At 45.1% G+C, this 25085-nt stretch overlaps 1 long non-coding RNA gene across 1 annotated transcript in view; it reads right to left on the reverse strand.

Annotated features, from left to right (window-relative positions):
- LOC126524438 (uncharacterized) overlaps positions 1-23767 on the reverse strand; it is a 48356-nt gene extending 24589 nt beyond the window's left edge. The window contains exons 1-3 of the long non-coding RNA XR_007597954.3: positions 23631-23767; positions 19535-19591; positions 6856-6917 (exon numbers count right to left, since the gene is read on the reverse strand). This is a non-coding gene — a long non-coding RNA (uncharacterized lncRNA). The remainder of the gene's footprint in view (positions 1-6855; positions 6918-19534; positions 19592-23630) is intronic.
- Positions 23768-25085: the final 1318 nt, after the last annotated feature.

Genomic DNA, 25085 nt, shown 5'->3' on the forward strand with positions numbered 1-25085 from the left:
TTAATTTGTTATTTAAAGGGCCCCTGAAACGGTTAGGGCAAATTTTGTAGAATCGTAGGGTACAGCTTAAGTAGAACATTCGCACTACAATTTAAGTGAAGCATTACGTATTAATGGAGCTACAAGCGATTAGAAGTTAGCCTCCTTCCTAGCCATGCTTTTCCTCCTCAACTCGTTCGCTGAGCGGTCGGGGCTAAGCTCCGCCTTCACTGATTTTGCGTCACGATGCGACGTCACATCGTCCACTTCCGCTTGTTTTGGAGCCCGCCCGCGCGAAACTTCTCCGCTAGCCGCTTGGCCGTCGACCTCAAGCGAGAGCTATCGAAGCAGCGCGCGTTGCGAGCATTCTGTCGTACCGCCGAACGTGTCTGGTATTCCAGTCACCACAGGCAAGCTATTCATTTCGGCATATGGCTGGAGCCATAAACTCAAGCTGATGAAGAAACTTTAGCGTAGACGTACGTGAGTGGGCCTGATCGGTCTGCACGGTCCAGCCACTTGTTGGCGCAGCACTTAACCAGCCACACAAAGCACTAATATTGCTCTAACCAAGTGTAAAACATTTTAAACGTTTATAAAAACAACGTGTTGATGATTACACTCTTGCTAATAATACACACCAGCAGTAAAGAAGAATACACTTCGTTACTGCTGCTGTGTATGGTTGAGCTCTGTGCCACCAGGGGGCTGCACCGTGCAGACCATACACATTTGCGCTTCTGCTCATCCCGTTACGGCATAGTCAAGCGGCCAGAGCCCTGTCCCCTTGCGCTTGCGTTTGCCCTAATGCCGGACTCGCGAGACGCTATTGCGTTCGTAATCTTCCGGTGTAAAGTGACGGACAAACGCGCAAATCCTGGCGCCGATCGGACAGCGGCAGCCCGATGCGCTGAGTATCGCAAGTTTCCGCCGAGCAGTTCGCTCGTATGCTGCCTTGCAGAGGGACATGATGTCGCAGCTTTACATATTACCAGTCGCTACGTTTGCAGTCCACAAGGTAACAAAGTCGAATCATAGTGCTCGCGAAAAGACTGAGACCGACTCTGAGCGCGGAGCTCTCGTCAAAATGGAGTACGTTGTAACACAAGCAGACGACACTTGTTGTGTGCCGGAAGTGCTTAAGTGTACTGAAAAATTGTTCTTGTGCATTCTCTTTATGTTACTTTCTTTTTACAAAAACAAATGAACTGCCATTCCAACTATTACGAATATCATTTGTTTACCATAAACTTGGAAAAATAATCTTATCACGCGCCCTGGTCAGCCAATCGGATAGCTCGCCCCATTGTTATCAGCATAGAACAGTTTACACCCTTTGGAGTGCCCCTTCTGACAACGCGCGTGCCGTTCGTTACTGGAAAGTTCCGGGCTCGCAGAGTTAAAGAAAGGAAACGCATCAAGGCAGATAACGATTATTGTTGTGTGGCAGAAGGGGCAAGCCAAATGGTGTAACTTTGCCTAAGAGTGTATGGGTGATTTCCGTTATATGGGTAGGGGGCGGCTTAAAATTTCGCCGATCAGTGTGCTGCGATCGGCAGCGATGTGCATTTTTAAAACCTTATAATTACACGCTTTACGCGCAGCACTTAGGTGTGTCAATTAATGATCAGAAGGACGTACTCTAATGACTCAGTAAGTTTGTAGAAAATCGTCAAAATTGTTTCAGGGTCCCTTTAATGTAAGTAAACGTTCCATAAAGCGAAAGCTAGGATACTTTTTTTTGCTACTTCCTATATGTTTATCTTCGGATCACTTCTCAACTGACATTTTATGGCCATACGTCACCTAACTTTATGCGTTTTTATGGCGACTGATTTTAGGTCCCTGCACAGTGATGTTACGTCTCTGATTCCATGTAACGTGAATTTTTTTGTAAACTTGTTGCACCATTTGTTTGGTGCTCTTTGGCCAGAAATGGTAAATGCTCCATTAAGACCCAATAATCATCATTCATAAACCGAAACCTAGGATATTTTTCTTTGTAAATGGAAAATGTTCAGGCAGGACACACATAACTGGTTGAGAATTTTGTACCGGTTTAATCGTGGCGCAGTAGTAGAGAAAATACGCGTTCTGTTTTACTTCATTTAGGAGGCGTTCAGCATATATATTCCATTTATAGCAAGAAATAGTCTTTGAAAAAAAAACTTTCTTTAAGGGTGGTTTTTAAACTTTAATATGCTTTAGAACGCTGACATTTATTTCAACGTGTTTTGGCGCAGTCAACCAGTGCAATATATGCTGAAATTGTGCTACGCGCGCATGATAAGCTTGGAATGTGATGGCTCTGTCACGCCTTAAAAGTCACGCACTAATGTATGAGGTTTCAATAACCTACCAAAATCGCCAATGGGTCTAGTTTTTTTTTTTTCGTGTCCCCTATAATTTTTCTGCGAGAAAGTAGTGGCGGCTTTATAAAAGAAAAAAAAATTTAAAACCAGCTACAAGATGCTAGATCCCGCGTCCTGCGGTGTTTTCTAAGGACGCTGCGCCATGCAGCCGTCAACTTTTCATGATGACCAGAGCGTCTCGGGTAAAGCAATACTCCCCTTTCGGCATTTTTAGTGCGTTAAAATTTCGCTAATTGCAGGAAAGGTGACGGCAACCATCTGGGCATAAACTATAGGGCGAAGACAGGACACTTGACTAACACAAACTCAAATGTTTAAGAGATATTTTGTGGCGAAAAGGGTTATTTTCATACACAGATGACGTATGACATGCATCCCGTTGGTGAAAACGTAAAAAGCGGAAAACAAAAAAGAAAACTTTAGGCATTCAAAAGTCATTTGGATGTGGCTACACGTGTGGAACGGACCAAGGACGTATCGATTTGCAAGGCGTCCCTGAAAATGGTCATTCTTTAGCCGTGCATCTTTCCTTAGATAATACAGGGTTAAGCTGTTTCTTTTGCCGTGGCACAAGCTGATATATATATGCAAGGTAGACAAATACATTGATGAAATAGATGAGACATGCGCAACAAAGCAGTTTGTGGCATGCGCGGAGACGTATGTCTACACGATCCCATTTTCAGGTGGCAATAGGTACATAGGCCTAACAGGAAGGTGCATAAACGATAGACTTCGCGAACACAACTGTGTATACAGAACCACGCTAGGACACATGGAAGTGCCATGCTGGGATTGATGTTGTAAGGTGGTTTTCGAAGATTGTAAATTGGTCGACAAGCGCAATCATTCAGGCGGCAAATAATAATAGCCTGGGGGCAAAATGTGGCAGTGAAGGGGTTCAATAAGGTTTTCACAAAAAGATCTCGATTACTTGTGACAGGACCAACGGTTAAAGAACTAACAATTTTAGGTACACGTTGCGCATTAGTACGTCTTTATGTCCGTGCCGCACATGTTTACAATACACTTGTTTCTTTCAATTTTGTCTTGTGACAATGTTGTCTTGTTTTCGGGTTTCTACCAACTGAATGTACCTTAAACATTGTCTATGTATAAAACTTGGCCTTTTTCACCACTAAAATTCAGCTGAGAGTTTGCGCTTGTTTTTTTTTCAATTCTCCTGTCTCTGTTCTCTAGCTTGTCGCAAAAGCCGACTGTCATGGAATGCAACGAAACCACACAAATGATTACTCAACCGAAAACGTGTTGAAGACATTTCTGTGACTCCTTATGAGAATGTACGTGTAATACTATAGTAACGATTGTGTCTGTCACATTCTCTTGGGTTATAATGCACTGAAATTTACGCTTGGTACGCTTAAACCTTAAAGCTCTGCGCAGATTTTGACGCAGGCACTCCTTATAAAAGCGAGTTCTCTATTGCCATTCCACTCTAGCTATTTCGCAGACAGGGATTCCACGGTTTCGCGTTGGAGGTTGGCCTCCAAACATGGACTGGGCTCATCGTCTGAAAAATAGTAAGAGCACAGAGGTGTAGGGGTTAACCGTGCCAGGACCCTCACTAAGGAATGCTCGCGCATCTTCCATACTACAACCGAGTGCCGGTGCAAGTACTTGTTGTCCTTTCTACGGGCCATCGTTCACAGCAGGAAGCCTACAACAGCCAATCTCTTTCACGCCGTTGAGCGTCTGCTCCTCCCTAGTAATATGATACACGTCCTCAGCCAAGGACCCAAGTTCGTCGTGTAGCCGAAGGCGTCAACGCAGGAGCCTTTACTGTTGGTGCGTAAGGTAGGAGATGCTTCTGAGGACTTCGACGAAGAGTGGTGCATATCAGAAGGTGTGGATGTCTTGCGGGGGACCAAGCTGCCCAACTGTAGCCTTCATGCAAGTCAAGCTTTGTCTTACTCGCGCCGGAATGAATTTTTAGTAGTTCAAGCGCATGAGGAGGCCAGTTATGCTGCTCTGCATTTTAGCTAGTATAAGTCTACTGCTACCAATGCCGTCAAAACCGTGTTTTCTAGGCGAGATGACGTTAAGCTATCCCGTGTTAAAAAAGAGGCCCTGCGTCCTACTGAGAGCATGAAACTCGACACGCCAGTGTGCGCTATTGTAACTTAAGAAAATGTAAGCCTGAAAGTCTCTTTTTCAGCAACAACCCACAAGGTAGGGCTCCATTTCGTGGTATCATTTCCTGGAATGAAGCATCGCAAAACACCCTTAGGTTCTCGCAACAGAAACTGAAGTTTCTAACAGTTAACCATCCTTGTTTAAAATCCGCAAGAACCGGTAATTATATGCGATCAAAACGCTACTGACAACCCCTGTGTAGAGGGCACTCACAACCCTAGTGGGTTGTGAGTACATTTTTATCTGGTGTCAATGTTCGTTACAAGGCAAGAATGCATTTTCATACGACAAACATGGGATCTGCGCCCCTTCATTCATCGCGTCCCTCTTAAGTGGCATTTATATTGACTTCTACTATCGCGTTTTGAGTGAGCGCTTAGAGGTAGTGACAGTGAAACGCGTTTTCAGACACGCGTGCGACTACTTATCATTTTAAAACGCGAAGCGGTTGACTTCCAAATGACGCTATCGCATGGTTTGGCACTTTTAACGCGACAGCGTTAAGGAGCTCGTGTCGCAGAAAAGCCCGTGTTGTCGGTGTCGGCGTCGTTGACCGTGAGCGATAAAAATCGCGGAAGGCAATTCATAAATAAAAACAACTTGCACGATGGGCTGGGTAGGAATCGGACCAGGGTCTCCGGAGTGTGAGACGGAGACGTTACCTCTCAGCCATGAATTCGATGGTTCAAACGGGACACAACCGCCTCTTGTGAATGCGGAGTTGCCTTAGAAACGTGCCATAGAAAATTATACTGCGGTGTATATCGGTAATTATGAGCATGGAAATTACAGAAGTCGCAGTTAAACAAGTAGCGAAGTACGTTTCTGCTACATTTCTTCTGCGCTTGGCGCACACGCAGAGCCATCGTGCGGCAAACACTGAAGACCCCCTCCTCGCAATGTACGGCGCTGCCCCGACAGGTGGAGCGCCACTCGCCTGCTTCTCCCCTTCGTCTCGTTTGAGCGCAATGGGGCCATGCGGGGACCAGTGCGAGGATGCCCCAACATCCTTGCGTTCATGCCGAGCGAATGAGTGGGTGGTGGCAACGGGGTGCGATAACGCTATCGCGTTCCACTCTTGAAGGCGAAGCTTAAGCGTCGTCCAGTTATTTAGCTAGTGTCGGGACCCACTGCACTTACCTCACGAAGTTTCGGTGGATAGCTCGCTGAAGTTTCTTGACTTGAGTTTTCACTTTACTAAAGAACATGCTTGCTGGCTGTTTGAAACCAGGGCCAGTAAACTGCTGCTCCCACACACCTCCAAGCACAGAGAGCTTGTCAAAAGAGGCATTATGTTATGTTGTCTTTGTTTCAGAAATTATTTTCTCAAATAATTTTTTTCTTTGGCAAGAGCAGATTTTTCGCTCAGACTTCTCGCCTGGTGTCAGCTGCCTACCCGCTTCATCAGCTTAAATTAGTGGCTCGTGGCTCGCTCAAATAATGAAAGCATGGTTACCAGGACAGACTGTTGGTAAAGAAGAAGAAATAAACATTCGGCATGGTGCCCTACTTTCACAGAACCTCAAAGAATCTTAGGAAACTAGGCATGCGTGCTAGTGTGCCTATTATATTCTTTGCCCCCAACAAGCCTTCAAAAAATTTTTTCTATAGTGGATCCGCATGAAAGATAGCAGGATTCTAAATAAATTATAGGCAGTAATTCGTTAATCGTGAGGAAAGTGTTTTTTGCTCTCTCCCGGTGGGGTGCGATAAAAGGTGTATGAACCAGTCGGGTAGGTGTTTGAACGACAAGCTCAGGAGCACAAGAATCTGGTTGGGAAGACTGCCGTATTGGGCCACCTGTCATTACACTGTAGAAGCTGTGCTTCTAAACCGTTCTACGGAAACTGTACAGTGTTTAAGAAAGAGAGATGGAGAAACTGACACTTGAAGTGATCGGATCATCTGAAATATATCCTGATAAATATAATTCTGTAAGTACGCCTTCAGTGGCACTCTGGAAAATCGAACATCTAAATGACGCTTTGTAAAAGGTAGAGGGCGATAGGATGAGATCCCGTTCATTTTTTTATCTTTGGATTTGTTAACCTTCTCACTGGTTGTGTCAACCTATATATGTGTAGCTACTACCAATAAAGCATAAGTTGTAGTTTAGGGATGTGTCCTGTTGTTCTTCACTCTGGCGCCGTGTTTGCGCCCTGTTAACCCTTTGACTCATAACCAAACCGTTGTTTTGGCATGTGAAACATCAAATGCACTTTTTACGAGTCCCATTTAGAAAAAGAACACTCTACTTGGTTCTCCCATTATGACCGATATGCTTGAGTTTTATTTCGGCTGTTTCCCGGATGTTTTGTCTACAATCATATAAATTAAATGGTATACTAACTTCTGTCAGGTTGACAATCTTGCCTCTCACATCGCATGGAACACCAATGAAACTTCCGGCTTCTGAAAGTAGATTTTGTAATAGGAAATACAATTCAGAACGATTGAATTAATCATTCCAATATTTACAGGTCGTGGATGTGAACTTAGATATTTGCTTCCACTCCCGTTTAGGCAGAATGAAAACTATTTGAAGTGTCATGGTCAAAGAAACTGAGCCTGCTAAGTAGATGTCTGGTATAAAACAGGTACTCCCTCTTCGGAGGGACTACTGATAAGTAGTTAAATGGCTTGAGAGGGAGCGCTTCCAATACCAATTTCATAGGCCACCCCTTCACAATACATGTCTGCATATGTTCATCTGAAAATGAGAACCTCAAGGGAGCAATCATATAGCAAATGAATGAATAGTAGAGAGGCCAATTTGTCGTTCACAAATGGCATCTCATTATTTATTGTTATTGGCCGAGTAGGTATAAAATGGCAAGTAATAGTTACGTCTCTGTTCATGACTTGATTGCTTGAACCCTTCGTTAACTCGCATTAAATGATTGCTTGTTTCTTCACGGTATGAAAAGCAAAACTGCTCCTGAAAACCACTTGCAGAGGAACCTCTCTTGAGCATATTTATGGAGCAGAAAACAGGGCATGTTTAGAACATGGCCCTTGAAATTACGTGTAAAGTAGAGCGTCACTGAAAAGTAATGATTTCAGCTGCAATTTATTTATTTATTTTTATTTATGTTACCCGTAGGGTACAGAGCACATTTCAGAGGGGAAGGGCAATTGACAACAATAAAAAATAACACAAAGCACGTTTCATACAAGAATGCAAAGCAATAGAGGAACACAGATGAAAAATCCTAACAATTGTCTTGGAACGTTATAAAACAAATGAAGAACAATAATATTAGGAGGAGAACCAGAACAGGATACTTATATCAGTTAATGGACAAAACACAAAAGCGGTAATTACGTAATCAGAGTTGTAAGGACATCTATAAATTGAACGCTATCAGTGATGCTTGTCAGTGATGCGAGTAGAAAATTCCATTATTTAGAAGTTGTTGGAAAATATGATTGTGCACTTGTTACGGTGTTGCAATGGGGCACTGAGACTTTTTGTAGGTGGTTTGGGTGATGGGAAATAAAGAGTGATGGTTGAATCCATCGGGAGCAAATATTACGTTTATGGTAGAAAATCTTATGAAACAGACAAATGCGGGTTTGCTTTCGGCGGTTAGCTGGTGGGATGAGGTTTAAAGACACTTTCATTTGGGTGACACTAGCCGAACCATGATAGCCAAGATTATACGAGCTGAACGATTCTGCACAGTTTCGAACATGAGTGCTAGTGTCACCTGTCCAGAGTCCCATACAAATGAAGCATGTTCCATTTGTGTTCGCACATAGGTGGTGTATAATAATGTTTTTAGTGATAGTGCAAGAAAAAAGCTGCGTCCAAGGTAAGCCAGGGTTTTGTTTGCTTTTGATGCTATATGGTCTGTATGTAATTTCCAGGCAGAGTGTTAGTTATATGGACGCCGAAATACCAGTAAAATGTTACGATTTCAAGCGGATTACTGTGAAGAAAATTAATTGGACAAGTTATATTCGAACGGGAAATCCTCATAGACTTTGACTTTTTAATGTTTATTTCTTTTTTTCAAATATGACACCAATCAAGTATGCTATTGAGATCGACCTGGTGCGAGTGAATAAGGGAATCGTTTGTTATTTTACGGTGTTTTCACACAGTCATCAGCAAGTAAACAAACTCTGGAGGTAATAGCGGTAGGTAAGTCATTTATATTATTAGGAATAGTAGGGGGCCAAATACAGATACCTGAGGAACCCCAGAGCCAACTAGTGCAGTAGAGAAAGTAGCGTCATTAGTGCTGACGAATTGAACATGAGAAGATAGAAATGCATGAATACAGTTAAGAACTACAGGGTTACTTTTTAGAGCTCTTAGCTCATATAAAATCATTGAGTGATCAACTTTATCGAACGCTTTATCAAAGTCAAGAAATGTGCAGTCAGTTGAACAAGCACTGTGCAAATAAAGCTGCAAGTCATTAGTGAACGAAAGAGGTTGAGTATCACTAGAGTAAAATTTTCCGAAGCCATGCTAATTTAAAGAGAAGAAAGTGTTATCCGCCAGAAAATTAACAACATATGTAAATATTGTGTTACATTATTTTGCATGGTGCCCATTATTTTGCCTCTTGTGCCCGACGTCTCGTCTGCCCATCAGCCTATGGATTGAAGTCGTGCTTCCTCAAGAGGTCACTAATTTGGGACTCTCCTCTGTCTGCACCGTGCGCGTTCCTCCAATTAAAGCAGTCACACTATCGGTTCCACCAGTCTCACCGAGCGACGAGCCCTTTTACTCGCGATACCGTAATCCAGTTGCATGTATCTTGCCCGTAATAAGATCATGTTGTCACCCCAGGTACAAAACCTGCAGGCACCTTCAAAGTGACATTAAAATTAAAAGCGCCGGAAATATTTATACACATCAAGTCAAATCTAGCTTCACATGCACAAGATCGGATTTAATTATTATGCTTTAATGTTACTTCTGTAAGAAACAAGACACTGGTGAAACGGGACAATCAATGAACGGCAGATTAAATGGACATCGCGGGTACACAGCTAAAACGCTTCCCAGAGCCGTCGCCGAGCATTTCAACCAACCAGGTCCTAACTGTGCTCTACCTAAAAGGACCCTGAAACAATTTTGTTGATCTTGTACAAAAGTACTGAGTCGTTAGAGCAGGTCCTTCTGATCATTACTTGACGCATCTAAGTGCTCCGCTTAAGGAGTGTAACTTATTATAAGGTTTTAAAAATGTGCATCGCTGCCGATCGCAGCACACTGCTCGCCGGAATTTTCAGCCTCTCCTACTCATATGACATAAATCACCCAATCGACGTCATGTGAACGAGCTATCGGACTGGCTGCCCAGGGCGCGTCATCTTTAATTTTTGCACCTTTATGGGGAACAAATGATGTTCGTAATAGTTGGAATGTTAGTTAATCTTTTTCTATAAAAAGAAAGTAACAGAATGAAAATGCACAAGAGCAATTTCTCACCACACTTAAAGCACTTCCTGCACACAGCAAGCGTCGTTTGCTTGTGTTACAATGTGCTCAATTTTGACGAGAGATCCGCGGTCATAATCGCACTCAGTCTTTTCGCAAGCACTATGATTCAACTTTGTTGCGTTATGGACTGCAAACTTAGCGACTGGCAATATGTCAAGCTGCGACATCGGGTCCTTCTGCAAGACAACAGAGGAGCCGACTAGCTGCAGCGCCACGGACTGCCACTCTGCGATCGGCGCCAGGATTTGCGCGTTTGCGACCGTCACTTTGCACCGGAAGATTACTAATACAATAGAGTTTCGTGAGTACGTTGTTAGGGTACATGTGCACCCAAGCGCAAGGGGACAGGGCCTGGCCGTGTCCCCTTGCGTGTCGCTTCACGGGATGAGCAGAAGCGCAAATGATAATGGTCTGCACGGTGCAACCACCTGGCGGCACAGAGCTCCACTACACAAACTAGCAGTAACAAAATGTTTTCTTCTTCGCTGAAGCGTAATCGTGAACACGTTGTTTTGTAAATGTTTAAAATATTTTACACTTGGTTAGAGCAATATTAGTTCTTTGCCTGGCTCGTTAAGCTTTGCGTCAACGGGTGGCTGGACCGTGGAGACCGATCAGGCATCTCACGTACGTCTACGCTAAAGTTCCTTCATCACCTTGAGTTAATGCCTCCCCCGTTCCGTCGAAACGCCCAGTTAGCCTGTGGTTACCGGAATACCAGACACGTTCGGCGCTGCGACTGAATACTCGCAATGCACGCTGCTTCGATAGCTCTCGCTTGGAGTCGACTGCCAAGCAGCTAGCAGAGAGTTTGGAGAGGCTTCGCGTGCTCGCTCCTTGAGAACCGGAAGTCGAGGACCCGACGTGCCATCATGACGCAGAGCCAGTGAAGGCGGAGCTTAGCCCCGATCAGCCGGCGAATGAGTTGAGGAGAAAATTCGACTATGGAGGGGGGTAGATCCGTAGCTCTCTTAATATGTGCCGTTTCACACAAATTGTGGTGCGAATGATTAACTTCAGCTGTATCCTACGCGTCTACAAACTTCATCCGAACCGTTCCAGGGGCCCTTTAAACTGGACATCTTACAGTCGAAATTCATATCTGAACGAGAAAGAAAATACAGAGAATCACACATTATTCATAAGTTCAAGACATTGCAATCAATAGACATAAATGTTTTAAAGGGAGCTTTAGAAACTATTCGCTAAGCTAACTTGCAAGGTATAGGCAACAACGCTTAGTTTTGGTTTCATAGCGCTCTTTTTTCTTTTCCTTCCGGTTTCCTTCTCCTTTCTTTTCCTTTTCCGGTTTTCCCAGTTTATTGATTCAATAATTTATTCCATTTCTGTTTTTGTTCACGAGCACCTGTTTCTACGGCTCCTTCGATTATTTATGTCAGAGACACCATAGCCAGGACCACCAGCGAAACAGGTAATAAAAGGCTGCTGTGCACTTCGTTGAGACGTCGGTTGACACAGGGGCGTTGACACGCGGTTGACAGACAGCCGTGTCCCTGTCCTTGTGCACAGCGCTGGTTTATTCTTAATTCGACACCTCGCCGCTAACACACCTTCGCTCGTTGCCACACCCACCCTCTGTGCGCCCTCTCCCCTTTAGTAGATCCCCACCTATATAAACTGCGTGAGGAAAGAATATGTCGCCTTGAAGAAGACAAGTCCTCTTGTCGAAATTTTGGCTTCTGCTTTCACCGTCTTCTCGTTTTGCTCATTGTCTTGAATTTCCATTTCCCGCCTTCCGCGTGTTTTGACGTGACATATGAGATTGCACCAGCAATGCTAATGTTGCCTTCTATGCTGATCCTGACTTATGTATTTCACGTTGCTCGGATAAAGCTGTATAACCCATCCGTTGATGCTGCACTGTTGGCTGCCGGGATGGTGCGAGTGTTTTCTCCCGGGTTGTAATGCCGCGATATAGAAGACGTCTGTAGCATTAGGCTGGCATCGTTGAAGAAGAGTTAGAAGTTTTCCTCGCCATCTTGGCTGCTGGGGCTCCTCTGCAATCACCTTATTTGTAAATATTTGTAAACATGCGTTTCTTGTGAAACAATTTTGTGTAATTTCTTGACACGTGACCATATGCTCGCGTGTGACCAGCAATTTGCCTCTATCTCCTCCTCATCCGTTCCGGCCTCTTTGGGGCCGTGGGGTCTGCAAGCCAAACCTCAAGCCTCTTGGTAGGAGACCATATTGCCGGGGTGTTAGCTAGGGCCCATTAGGACAATGCGATGTTTAGCGTTTCATTTGCCAAACTGATTAGATATTGCGCAGATGCGTCCTTTAGTATACTTACGAATAAGGGATTTAGAAGCTCTCATATTGTACTTGTTGGGTGCGTTGACTGAGGACAAGGCGGTAGCTCTGCTGTGGGTTAGTGGTTTTAATTCAGCCTTCCGATATAGTTTGCTCGGCGTAGTTGACCACCGTACGCTGCTTTGCTATCAGTGGCAAAGCGGGTGTGCAGAGCCTTGGCCTAGTCCATCCGTCTCACTGTGGCAGGTGGGGTACATGTTACGAGGAATGAGGAGAATTCTTAGCTGTTCTCTCTGAACGCGATATATATTTCTTTTGGGGGTTCAGGTATTGGTGTAATCCATGACGGCCTCTGCAAAAGTATAGCGAGTTTTTAACTTCCTTGTGCTTCTTTAACCGCACTTCATGCGAAAGAACCATGATCGGGGACCGTGGCGAATTCAGGGGCCGTGGTTATAGGCATCGGCTTCACAGTGCGTCAGCATCACTGGCGGTGGCACATGAAAAGGAAGCGCCGTCATCCCTGATAAGCAATAAGCTCGACGCATGGCTGAGAGCGCTGCAGTGTCATAGCGCACGAGCGCAGTCATGTCGTTGTGTTTCATATTTTGCGTGCCTCCTTTAAACACCGCAATAAATTGCCACACAGCATGTACGCTGCCACAAAAAATTGGATCTGTCGTTTCCGATTCCCCTCTACAGCACAATGAAATACACTTGGTCCTAAACAAAATAGTAAATGTTTTGCTTAATTCATCTTAGTTAATGAACTCATTAAGCGTAATATAAGAAGACTCTAAGGAGCACCACATGGCGGCAAACCATGTGCCGTTGGTTTCCTTCAGCTGCGGCCATTTACTTGTTTTAAATCCTTGGCTCCATTCAATAAAATTGTATATATGTGTGTGTGTGTGTCGCGAATGGGAGGTTGCGGACGGAGACAAATATGGTCGCACGAACGCTGCGTTTATTCTTCGTCTTCCTCTCCTTTCGCACAGCGGCCTGCTGTCTTCCGTTACACATTCCCCCTCCCCCAAAAGAGCGCGCGCAGCAAGCAACACAAGAGGGAGCAATGGGTGGCAAAAATCCAAAGGTGCAGTCGTTCCAATGTCCCTATTTATCTCTGTATACTAATTTAAGCTAAGAATAAATTATCGCAGTCCGGTGACATTCAGCATAACTCTGGGGGACGGTGATGTCTGTTGCGCTCCGGACGACATCTACATGCGCCGAAGCACATGAGCCTTGATCGTGGTACATGTTGAGCTCTCGATACGTTTGAGTAAGCTTGAAGTGCCTTGCAGGAGAGGGAACTATGATTGCACTTGAAGCTAGTGCATGTGGAAGGAAGAACGTGTGGATTTTGGTTGATTGCTATCATTGGAGAGCTGCCGTTGACATGAAGTCGGCTTGCTTCTGGTGGTTGGACATGTACGTCGTCTGAAACTAGTGCACGCTGCGCGAAGTTTTTGATGGGGCGTTTGTGTTGCTTTAGTGCGCCAGAAAATTGGCAGCTGTCCCATTCGTCGTTGCTTGCGCTCTTGTTGCATTCGCCGTATGAGGCCAGGTCTTGATTGGTGGGGTTGAAAAAGTCATTTGTAGGAAAACGACCTAATTGTTGAGCTATTCTTCGGTTCAGTTGATTTGTGCGTACATGTATTCTTTTGTATTGCGTCTTCCCTTTCGATGGCGCTATTTTTCGACATTGCCATCGTCTGTGTCAGACTCGCCCTTGCATTAACCGTACTTGTTCTTAGACTTGCTGGGACAACGCTTCCTACTGTGGCTTTTCTGATGGTGAAGTCCATTGCGAGGTTCTTCAAAAGCCACATGTAAGGCTGCTATCCATGTGCCGTCGTGCTGAGAGGACACTTCTGTTAGTTGGCAATATGTGATATCCGGTGCCCTCGATTCGTCTGCAATGTCAGCAATTTCTTGGCATCTGGTGTGAGCAAAAGCGTTCGAAATATGCAAAGCAGCTAGAACGCCTTGTGTCAGCTGTTCGATGCTGATCGATGTAAATGCTCTAGGATGCGAAATGAACTTACGAAGTTGGTGGTTTGATTGTGGTGTCCCATTGGAAAATCATCATCATCATCGTCGTCGTCAACATCATCATCGTCATCATCAGCCTGGTTACGCCCACTGTAGGACACATGCTTTTTTCATACTTCTCCAACTACCCCGGTCATGTGCTAATTGTGGCCATGTTGTCCCTGCAAACTTCTCAATCTCATCCGCCCACCTAACTTTCTGTCGCACCCTGCTACGCTTGCCTTCCCTTGGAATCCAGTCCGTAACCCTTAATGACCATCGGTTATCTTCCCTCTTCATTACATGTCCTGTCCATGCCCCATTTCTTTTTCTTAATTTCAACTAATATGTCACTAACTCGCTTTTGTTACCTCACCCAATCTGCTCTTTTCTTATCCCTTAACGTTACACCCGTCATTCTCCTTTCCATATCTCGTTGCATCGTCCTCAATTTATCTAGAACCCTTTTCGTAAGCCTTCATGTTTCTGCCCCGTAAATGAGCACTGGTAAAACACAGCTGTTCTACACTTTTCTCTTGAGGGATAATGTCAGCCAGCTGCTCATGATCTGAGAATGCCTGGCAAACGCACCCCAGCCCATTGTTATTCTTCTGATTATTTCAGTCTCATGATCCGGATCGACGGTCAATACTTGCCATAAGTAAATGTATTCCCTTACCACTTCCAGTGCTTCGCTACCTATCGTAAACTGCTGCTCTCTTCCGAGACTGTTAAACAGTACTTTAGTTTTCTGCAGATTCATCAGCGAATCGCAAGTTACTAAGGCATTCTCCATTAATTCTTATCCCAAATTCTTCCCAATCCAGGTCTGTGAGTACCTCCTGTAAACACGCTCTGAATAGCATTGGAAAAATCGTATCTCCCTGCCTGACGCCTTTCTTTATTGGTATTTTGTTGCTTTCTTTATGGAGGACTACGGTGGCTGTGGAGCCGATATACGTGTCCTAGTATTTTTACATACGGCTGGTCTACACCCTGATTCTGTAATGCGTGCGTGACTGCTGAGGCTTCGTCTGAATCAAACTTTTCTCGTAAACAATGAAAGCGACATATAAGGGTTGGTTATATTCCACATATTTCTCTATGGAGGACTACGGTGGCTGTGGAGCCGATATACGTGTCTTAGTATTTTTACATACGGCTGGTCTACACCCTGATTCTGTAATGCGTGCGTGACTGCTGAGGTTTCGTCTCAATCAAACTTTTCTCGTAAACAATGAAAGCGACATATAAGGGTTGGTTATATTCCACACATTTCTCTATCACCCAAATGATAGTTGAGTAGCCTTTACGGAATCCTGCCTGGTCGTTTGCTTGACAGAAGTCTAAGGCGTTTCTGATTCTATTTGCGATTACCTTAGTAAATAGTTTGTAGGCAATGGACAGTAAGCTGATCGGTCTATAATTTTTCAAGTCCTTGGCATCCCCTTTCTTAGGAATTAGGATTATGTTAGTGTTTTTCCAAGATTCCGGTACGCTCGAGGTCACCAGGCATTGCTTATACAGGGTGGCCAGCTTTTTTAGAACAATTAATCCATCATCCTCAAACAAATCTGCTGTTACCTGATCCTCCCCAGCTGCCTTCCTCGTTTGCATAGCCCCCAAGGCTTTCTTTACTTCTTCCGGCATTACTTGTGAAATTTCAAATTCCTGTAGACTATTCTCTCATCCATTGTCGTTGTGAATGTCACTGGTACTGTATAAATCTCTATAGAACTCCTCAGCCACTTGAACTATCTCATCCATATTAGTAATAATATCGCCTGCTTTGGTCTCTTAAGGCATACTTCTGATTCTTGCCTATTCCTAGTTTCTTTCTCACTGCTTTTAGGCGTCCTCCGTTCCTGAGAGCTTCCCCAATTCTATCCATATTATACTTCCTTATGTCAGCTGTCTTAGGCTTCTTGATTAACTTGGAAAGTTCTGCCAGTTCTATTCTAGCTATAGGGTTAGAGGCTTTCATACATTGGCGTTTCTTGATCAGATCTTTCATCTCCTGTGATACCTTACTGGTATCCTGTCTAACGGAGTTACCACCGACTTCTGCTGCGCACTCTTTAATGATGCTCATAAGATTGTCGTTCATTGCTTCAACACTAAAGGCCTCTTCCTGAGTTAAAGCCGAATACCTGTTTTGTAGCCTGATCCGGAATTCCTCTATTTTCCTTCTTACCGCTAACTCATTGATCGCCTTCTTATGTACCAGTTTCTTCAGTTGCCTCCTCAAGTCTAGATTAATTCGAGTTCTTACCATCCTATGGCCACTGCAGCGCACCTTGCCGAGCACGTCCACATATTGTATGATACCTGGGTTAGCGCAGAGTATAAGGTCTATTTCATTTCTAGTCTCGCCAATCGGGCTCCTCCACGTCCACTTTTGGCTATCCCGCTTGCGGAAGAACGTATTCATTATCCGCTTATTATTCTGTTCTGTAACCTATACTAATAAATCTGCCCTGCTATTCCTAGAACCTATGCCATATTCCCCCACTAAATTGTCTCCAGCCTGCTTCTTGCCTACCCCGGCATCGAAGTCACCCATCAGTATAGTGTAATTTGTTTTGTCTTTACCCAAAGCCGATTCCACGTCTTCGTAGAAGCTTTCGACTTTCTGGTCATCATTACTGGATGTTGGGGCGTAGACCTGTACGACCTTCAATTTGTAACTCTTATCAAGTTTCACAATAAGACCTGCCAACCTCTCGTCAGTGCTATATAATTCCTGCATGTTACCAGCTGTATCCTTATTAATTAGGAATCCGACTCCTAGTTCTCGTCTTTCCGCTAAGCCCCGGTAGCACTGGACACTCCCGCTTTTTAGCACGTAGCCATCTTATTTTCCAGTGGAAAAAGAAATGGCCTAACTTGACTTGTCGTATTGATTCCATTCATGCAACCAGGTCGATTATTGGACGAAGTCGCTGTGGATGTGACTGCACCAAGTGCTTATAGGGATACGTCTGCCTCTATACAAGTGGAGGTTTCATTTGGGAACACTGCACGGAACACGGAAATGCACGGAACAAAACGATTCTGTGAAGAACCTGCTGCGGAATCAGCTTCATAGAAGTGTCCCGTGGCTTGAAATCAGTTGAGGCGCACCTACAAGACGCAGTGAACGCATCCGATTTATTAACGATGGCAAGGGTACGATGACGGGATGAGGACGCACATTTTAGTAATTTTTGCACGGAAGTGAAACCTGATGGAAGGTTTGGCCCTGAAGGAAAGTGACTTGGATATCGCTCAGAGAGCGGAGGATTTGCTTTATCCATTGTGCCTGGTGAAATAATAGTAGGAGTGCGATTTTGTTTCGTCTTTTTGGTAGGATCACTACAAGAGATAGTTTTGAATGGTCCAGTAATACGTCACTTTAGTTGCCTCGGATCAATATAACTATGTGGAGACTGTGGATGACTGCAGCGATCGAGTTGATATGTTTTCAGCTGGTGCATATTAGAGGGATCTGCAACGTATACTTGAAATCGACTGATCATCTCTTTGATTTTCTCCCACGATTCGTTGTTTCAAAGATGTACGTGAGGTAGAACCAAAATGCCTCGCCGGTGAGGTAGTCATTGAAGTTGGCGACCGTATCCCGTTCTGACCATGATGCAGCAGATGCGTGGAGCTCGAAGAGAAACCAGTCTTGCACGGGAAAATCGTCCGCTGATCTGGTGTACTCGGGTATGACCAAGGCTTGCCTTGATGGGGTCACGATGTTGGTCGGTGTCGGTGGTGGAGCAATGCGCTCCAGGTTCATGCTGTGGAGTCATGTGAGGCCGATGAGGTGGCTGTCAGGTCTTTATCGCGTCAACTTGTGTGAAGTAAGTAGGAGGTTGCGGACGGAATCAAACATGGTCACCCGAACACTGACTTTATTCTTCGTCTTCCTGTCCTCTCAGACAGCGGCTTGCTGTCTTCCGTTATATATATATACACACACTCACACACACACACACACACACACACATATATATATATATATATATATATATATATATATATATGCGTGTGTGTGCGTGTGTGTGCATATAAATAATCAGAAAATTTAACAGTCGCGGACATCAAATAGTGAACAAGAAGTTAAAGAGACAGTCCACAGGAAAGGGGAAAGTAGTAGCAATGGAGCAGCACCAATGGAAGCAAGCCGTAATGAGATACTACATAGTACAGCGTTTTGGTGTCCACTGAAAGTGAACTGATCAGATTCTGGGTTTTACGTGCCAAAAACAAGATATGAATATGAGGAGCGCAGCATCGTGGGTCTCCGCATTAATTTCAGCCACCTGTGCTTTTTAACGTGCGCGAAATGCACGGTACACGGGCGTTTCTCGTTCTTCGCCCGCTGAAAATGCTGACGCCATACACAGAAGCCATTCTGTTAAGACCTCAGTCACACAGTCACATAAGCCCTTGACTGTAAGTACATTCGTAAACTGTGGGCGTGATAAACAGGACTGAAAAAGATTTGAGCGTAATATTCACCTTTTTCGATAATGGCTCATGACGGGCGTCCTATAATGTATACCTCAGCTGCAGAGAACTGAGGCGACCTGTCATTGTTACTCCTTTTGAAGGCCATTCTAAGTCTATCCATTTGAGCAATCAGAAAGGATAAAAATCGTAAACTAGGCAGGCACGTACACAAGTGCGAAAATGTATTGTTTGTGTATGTTTTTTCCTTAATTCTTTCTACTTCCCAGTTAGCGTTTCTTTACTCGCCTATGGATTAGCATTGTGCCCAGACAACCGGGCTTTCGCTTTTACCGCTTGATTTCCCATGATAAAAAACCTGTGTTTAGTTTAAACCTGATCCTGTTGGTCTTCTTGCTTGTGCACGTTGAGTTTTTCGCTGCTTTCCACTTTATAGTTGCTTACTAACTGTCTCCGCTTTCGGCACTATTGTGTCAAATATATTTTGTTTATAATAATATTAGAAGACATATAGATGTGCCAAAGTGTCATCACGAGTAGGAAGAATTCAATATCAAATGAACGAAAGATTTAGCCTGCTATATTGTATCATTTACGTTTTATCTTACGATGAAACAAAAAGGCACCCTAATGAATCTTTCCTGATTGATTTCTGCCGCACCACCAGCACTATTCAGGCGTTACTCCGTCAAATCGTAGTAGTTTAAGGTAAAGCAGTGCAATGAGAGGTCAACACTGGTACTGTTGCATATTTCGCGAAGTTCAGCAATTCGCAATAAATATGCCTTACACAAATACTCACCACACAGCACGAACAGCGCTAAAGCGCCGAAGATCATCAATATAGCGCGACGCATTCCTGTAAGATATAAAGACAGCCAAATGAAGGTACCAAAGAGTGTTATACTTGTCAATAAGCGATATTTTTCACCTTCGTGTGTGTTGAAATAAACTCATAGAACGTTAGGTGTTGAATGCTTCCTTTTATTTTATTTTTGCCTGTGCGTATCCACAAGAACAAACGAACGCCTAACTAAAGTAATAAAAGTGCACCGACATCCCATTGTGAATGTGCTCATTTTGCGATACTGATCCTACTGTACAGTTTACACGTGTAGTAAGAAATGCTGATATTCGGTTAGTTATTGGGCTGAAATAAAGCTGGTTGTGAGAGCACGGTCAGTCCCCAATAAATATAGGCACTGTGTCGTAAAAACCAACCGGTTACACGATAAAAGGACACTGGTACACATTGGTACACACGGTTACACATTGGTAGTTTGGAAGGCATTCCGAGTGACTCCATAGTTCCTGATAATATAAAATTCATAAAGAAGCTGCGCTCACAAAACTACCTTGTATCTCATTGTGCGTTTCTGCATTTTAAACGATGCAGTTTCCGACAGACACCAATATTTCTCAACAACATAAAATAAAATACATGCATATTGCGTGTTTCTTGCGGCCGATGCGCGTGGGCGCCCCGACGAAGACCACGAACACTCTCTGACTCTCGAGCTGTCGGCTGAAATGGCCAGCGCTACAATTACCTTTTAGCGCGACAGCATTAAGGAGCTCGTGTCGCAGAAAAGCCGGTGTCGTCGGCGTCCGCAGCGTTGGCCGTGAGCGAAAAATCCCGGCAGGCATAAATAAAAACAACTTGCAACATGGGCTGCGTGGGAATCGAACCACGGTCTCCGGAGTGTGAGGCGGAGACACTACCACTCCGCCACGAGTTCGATGCATCAAAGCGTACAAAAGCGCCTCTAGTGAATGCGGTGTAGTCTTAGAAACGTGCCGTAGAAAGTTATACTGCGGTGTATATCGGTAATTATGAGCATGTAACTTACAGAAGTTGCAGTTACACGATAGCGAAGTACGTTTCCGCTACATTTCTTCTGCGCTTTCCGCACACGCAGAGCCATCTTGCGACAAGCACAGAAGACCCCCTCCTCTCAATGTACGGCGCTGCCCTGACAGGTGGCGCGCCACGCGCGCATTGGGGCTGTGCGGGGATCGGTGCGAGGCGCGTCGCGGCCCCGACTCCCTCTCCCCTGACGACGCTTCGACGTGCTCTCTCACGGGTTGCAGAATCAAGCGTCCTTCCTTTCTTTAGATCACTATCTATATATCTCTCTGCCCGTGCCGATAACGACGTTTGGCTGGCGTAGATCGTTTCCCCCTCCGAGACACCGAGTTCTTTGGTTCGTTGCGCTTGCTCAGGCGCACGTTTCGTTGCCGCGCCGAACGCTGCGTTGCTCGACGCTCACCGCGTGATTGGTGGGTGCAAAGCCCGATGCAGGGTGCCTCGTAAGTGATCGCTGCGCCGTAGCGCATTGTCTTACACCCCTTGGCGGGCCGATGGGAACGCTGTCGCGTTTCACTCTTGAAGGCGAAGCTTAAGCGTCCTCCAATTTTTTTAAATATACTTTGTAGATAGTCTCCAGTCTTAATCCTTTGTTCACGTAACATTTTGGTGGAGGGTGCCGTTCCCCGTCCTCGCCACGGAGCTCCGCAGCGGCCGCACCGTCCGGCTTTTCCCCATGGCTCCCGGTGACGACACCTCTTCTCCTTCTACTCCTGCGACCGCGACAACAACGTACGTTACCGTTTCCAATCCCCGCGATCCTGGCATATTCTCCGGCCAAGATAATGTCGACATTGAGGACTGGCTCAGCCTGTATACGAGTGTAAGCCAAAACAACCGCTGGGATCCTATCATTATGCTAGCCAATGTCTTATTCTACTTGGGAGGAACTCATCGTGTCTGGTTTTGGACACACGAGGAGGAGATCTCCAGCTGGCTGCTAGAAAAGAGCTTGTTACCCGAGTTCAGACACACTGAATTGTATGTCTAGTAGATAGAAGACGTGCTCGCTCTTTGCCGGAAAGTCGACGAAGAAATGGCCGAGGTTGACAAAGCCGGCCACGTACTCAAAGGGATCGCGGACGACGCCTTCAACTTGTTGTTCTTCAAAAATGTGTCCACCATCGACATCATGGTTAAGCAATGCCGCCGCTTTGAGCTCGCGAAAAGCAACCGCGTGATTCAACATTTTTCCCGGCTCCCTCACACGGCTGCGACATCGTCTTGCGTTGACCTTACCGCACCACCACCCTTTAATGAGCACGTCAAACGTATTGTTCGCCGGGAGCTCGAGGCTACAAGTCCTGTGCCATTCCATTCACGCCCACTTACACCAGCATTGATGAACCAGCCCATCGATCTCTCTCATTCAGGCAGTTGTACGGCAAGAACTTGCTAACCTAGGTTTTCCTGCTGCCTGCTCCGTCTCCCGACCTGACGCCCGACGAGTGCCGACTGCTTCACCTCACGGTGATCTGTATTCCCCACCGAGATACCGCAACCCTACCGAGTGGAGAATCCGGACGACAAGCCCATTTGCTTCCGTTGCCTCCGCACTGGCCACGTCGTTCGCCACTGCCGCACCTCCTGCACATCGCCGTATTGGAGATCTTTTCCCCGTCTCCTCGCCCATATGCCGACCCGCACCGTTACTCGCCTCGCCGTGTGCCTCTGACATATCCTCTGACGTATCCGTCCATGTCAGTCGTTGTGCTCTCTCGCCGTAATTTCAGCGCCGTCGGTCCCCGTCACCCCAGCCACGCCGCTATTCATCGCCGACCAATTATGGACCATCCCGGACGGAAAACTAGACCGTGCAGCTCCTGGAGGTAGCGCTGCATTATCTTCGTCGTGTCGAAATTGTCGTGGAACGCTCCCAACGAACCAAAACTTACTTGATGGTCCCGTCGACGGTGTCTCTTTGACGGCGTTAATAGATACTGGAGCCCAGGTGTCCATAATGAGTTGTAACCTTCCTCGTCGACTGAGCAAAGTTCTCACGTCTCCTACAACTCGAGCCGTACGCGTCGCCGATGGCAGCACTGTTGGCGTCACAGGACTGTGTACTTCCCATATAAGTATCGCCGGCCGCCACGTCCCTGTTCTTTTTACAGTGTTCTTTTTACATTGCTGACTAATTATCCCGATGACCTAACCCTCGGACTCTACTTTCTTGCGGCGCATTCAGCTTTGATCGACAGTTCTGCCGGTACACTTTGCCTTGAACTTCCTCTACTCGCGCATATTCGTGCCGAACATACGAACAACTTTAGTGCAACCGCCTTCGTTCGCCTGCCGCCTAAAGGTTTGACTTTCGTCAAATTGGTATCATGTTTTCCTGTGCCCGATGGTGATTACGTCGCAACACCTGTTCCTGATGTCCTTTTGATGCGCAATATCACTGTGCCCATCTCCGTCGTCACCTTCGCCGATAACCGGACGTGACGCCCTGTGGTTAATTTCGGCCGGACAAAGGAAGTTCTCCCTGAAGGCATATCGGTTGCAACGCTCCGTGCTATTGGATATGAGCACGTCACGACGTATTCCTGCAGGCATAGCTGCTACTTGCACCCTTGTTCGGCGGTGTCCTACCGCTATTGTTCGTTGCAATAAACGCAGAAAAAGATATGTGGTAAAGAAGCTAGTGATTATGTTTCAGCAATGCGCAAAACAAATGAACAACTAAGAATAGATCTCCTTGCTAAACAATAGCGAACGCAGATATTTCATCCCCTCGCATCAGGCTTAGCAGAGCCACGCCATGTCGTCTAAACCACCGCGGCATTACTTTTTTTTTGATAAGCTATCCTTTACAGTAGTCATGATACATTGGCTTCTGAGCATATACTTCATAGTTATATGTGGGTGTGGTCCATTGAACACTTATTTACATTCTGCAGCAGTTGGCATACGTGGCCACACGTTGTACGCGTCGTCTGTACGGTACTAGTATGTTATGTCATACAAACTCCTCCTGTGATGTATACACAGAACAGGCACAGCTAGGAAGACAGCTTGGTTCATGACTTACCGTTAACTTCACTGCAGATATAGGAGTAGATTAATCGAAAAAGAAAAAAAAATGAACCTGATGCAAGACTTTCGCATCGACTGCACAGTGGGATATGAGCCAGAAACCGTAGAAGTGGCTCAATAGGCACAACAAGTGTCACCGCTCACATGTGGTCAGTACAAATTTGTCATTGTGTTTTCTTTCTTTATTCGCATTAACACGTTGTCCTAGGAGGAGAAACTTGTCGTAAGCCATGAATCACTTGCATGCGAAACGGAACAATGGTGCACTTTTGCATTGCCTGACTACAAACACTTACCTAGTTCCGTGCAATATTTCCACATATAAAACACAAATCTTCAGTAGACAACAATAATCTGTGTAACATCTGCAGTTTCGCTGACGGTATTTTAAGCACACTTGAAATCGAACATCATATGATGAACAGTGTACAATAAGAATCTTATTATTGTACCAAGAGCAACGCTTTCTGAATTGACCTAACTCTTGTGCTGTTCGTAAACTGAAGTAAAATGTATTGCGTATGAGCCCCGTCTACGGCGTGTTTTAAACGCATTCAAGGCTTTTAATAGAGCAGGAAAAGGAGAGGGGTGTTCTAACCTTCCCATAAAATTTTAGTCGAACGTCACGCTTTCCACTTCTCCTCACCCGTCGTCTAAGCCGTTACTTAGGCCTGACCTATACATTTTCTTTGAGTATTTCCTCTATGTAAGCAAAAGGCAGGACCATATGAAGAAGTCGAAACAGTTGTCTATTTTCTAATCTGATCTCTCAGGCTGCAAATGTTGTCCGCAAACAGTCTTGGCTGTGAAGGGTTTTCTGTTCGATCACTGAGGGTCCGTACGTTGTATGCAATCCTTAGTCCGAGCACAAACGCAGTTGCGTTGGTAGAGCAGTGCGGCTACATTGTTATTTTTTTCTGTTTAGAACGTTGGATGATTGTGCCATTTGAAAATGCACACCGTATAATTGATGTAATTTTTTAAACCTTTTTTGGTGGTGTATGTCTACAAAGGCTCATCGCCATCAACCCAAGGCTTCTGACTTTTCTTAAGATGAAGGGATGAACCCTCAAACATAACTGGTAACAAATTTTAATACATACCGTTTCTTTAAAGCGAAATGAACCAGTGGAACGAACCTATGGCTAAGTAAAACAGATAGCATCAGTAGCTAATATGGGCTTATTGATAAATTTTTTGAATAATACAATTCGTTATTTTTTGCCCACGTAAAAAAACGCACGTGCATTTACCGAACGATGTGTTTATACATGGGAGCTCTCGGTTAGCCACACTTAGATTTAAATGCTAAAGGTTAGCCCAAACACTCTGTGGACATGGCATGGAGGCTGGGGAACGTTGTGTAAATAACAGAATGTGGGAGGGGTAGGCAAATGAAATATGTTTGTTTAGGTTAGGTGTGTTATCTACAAGGGGTCCGAGTAGGAGA

This window comes from Dermacentor andersoni, chromosome 3, assembly GCF_023375885.2.
Source record: "Dermacentor andersoni chromosome 3, qqDerAnde1_hic_scaffold, whole genome shotgun sequence".
Classification (NCBI taxonomy): Eukaryota; Metazoa; Arthropoda; class Arachnida; order Ixodida; family Ixodidae; genus Dermacentor; species Dermacentor andersoni.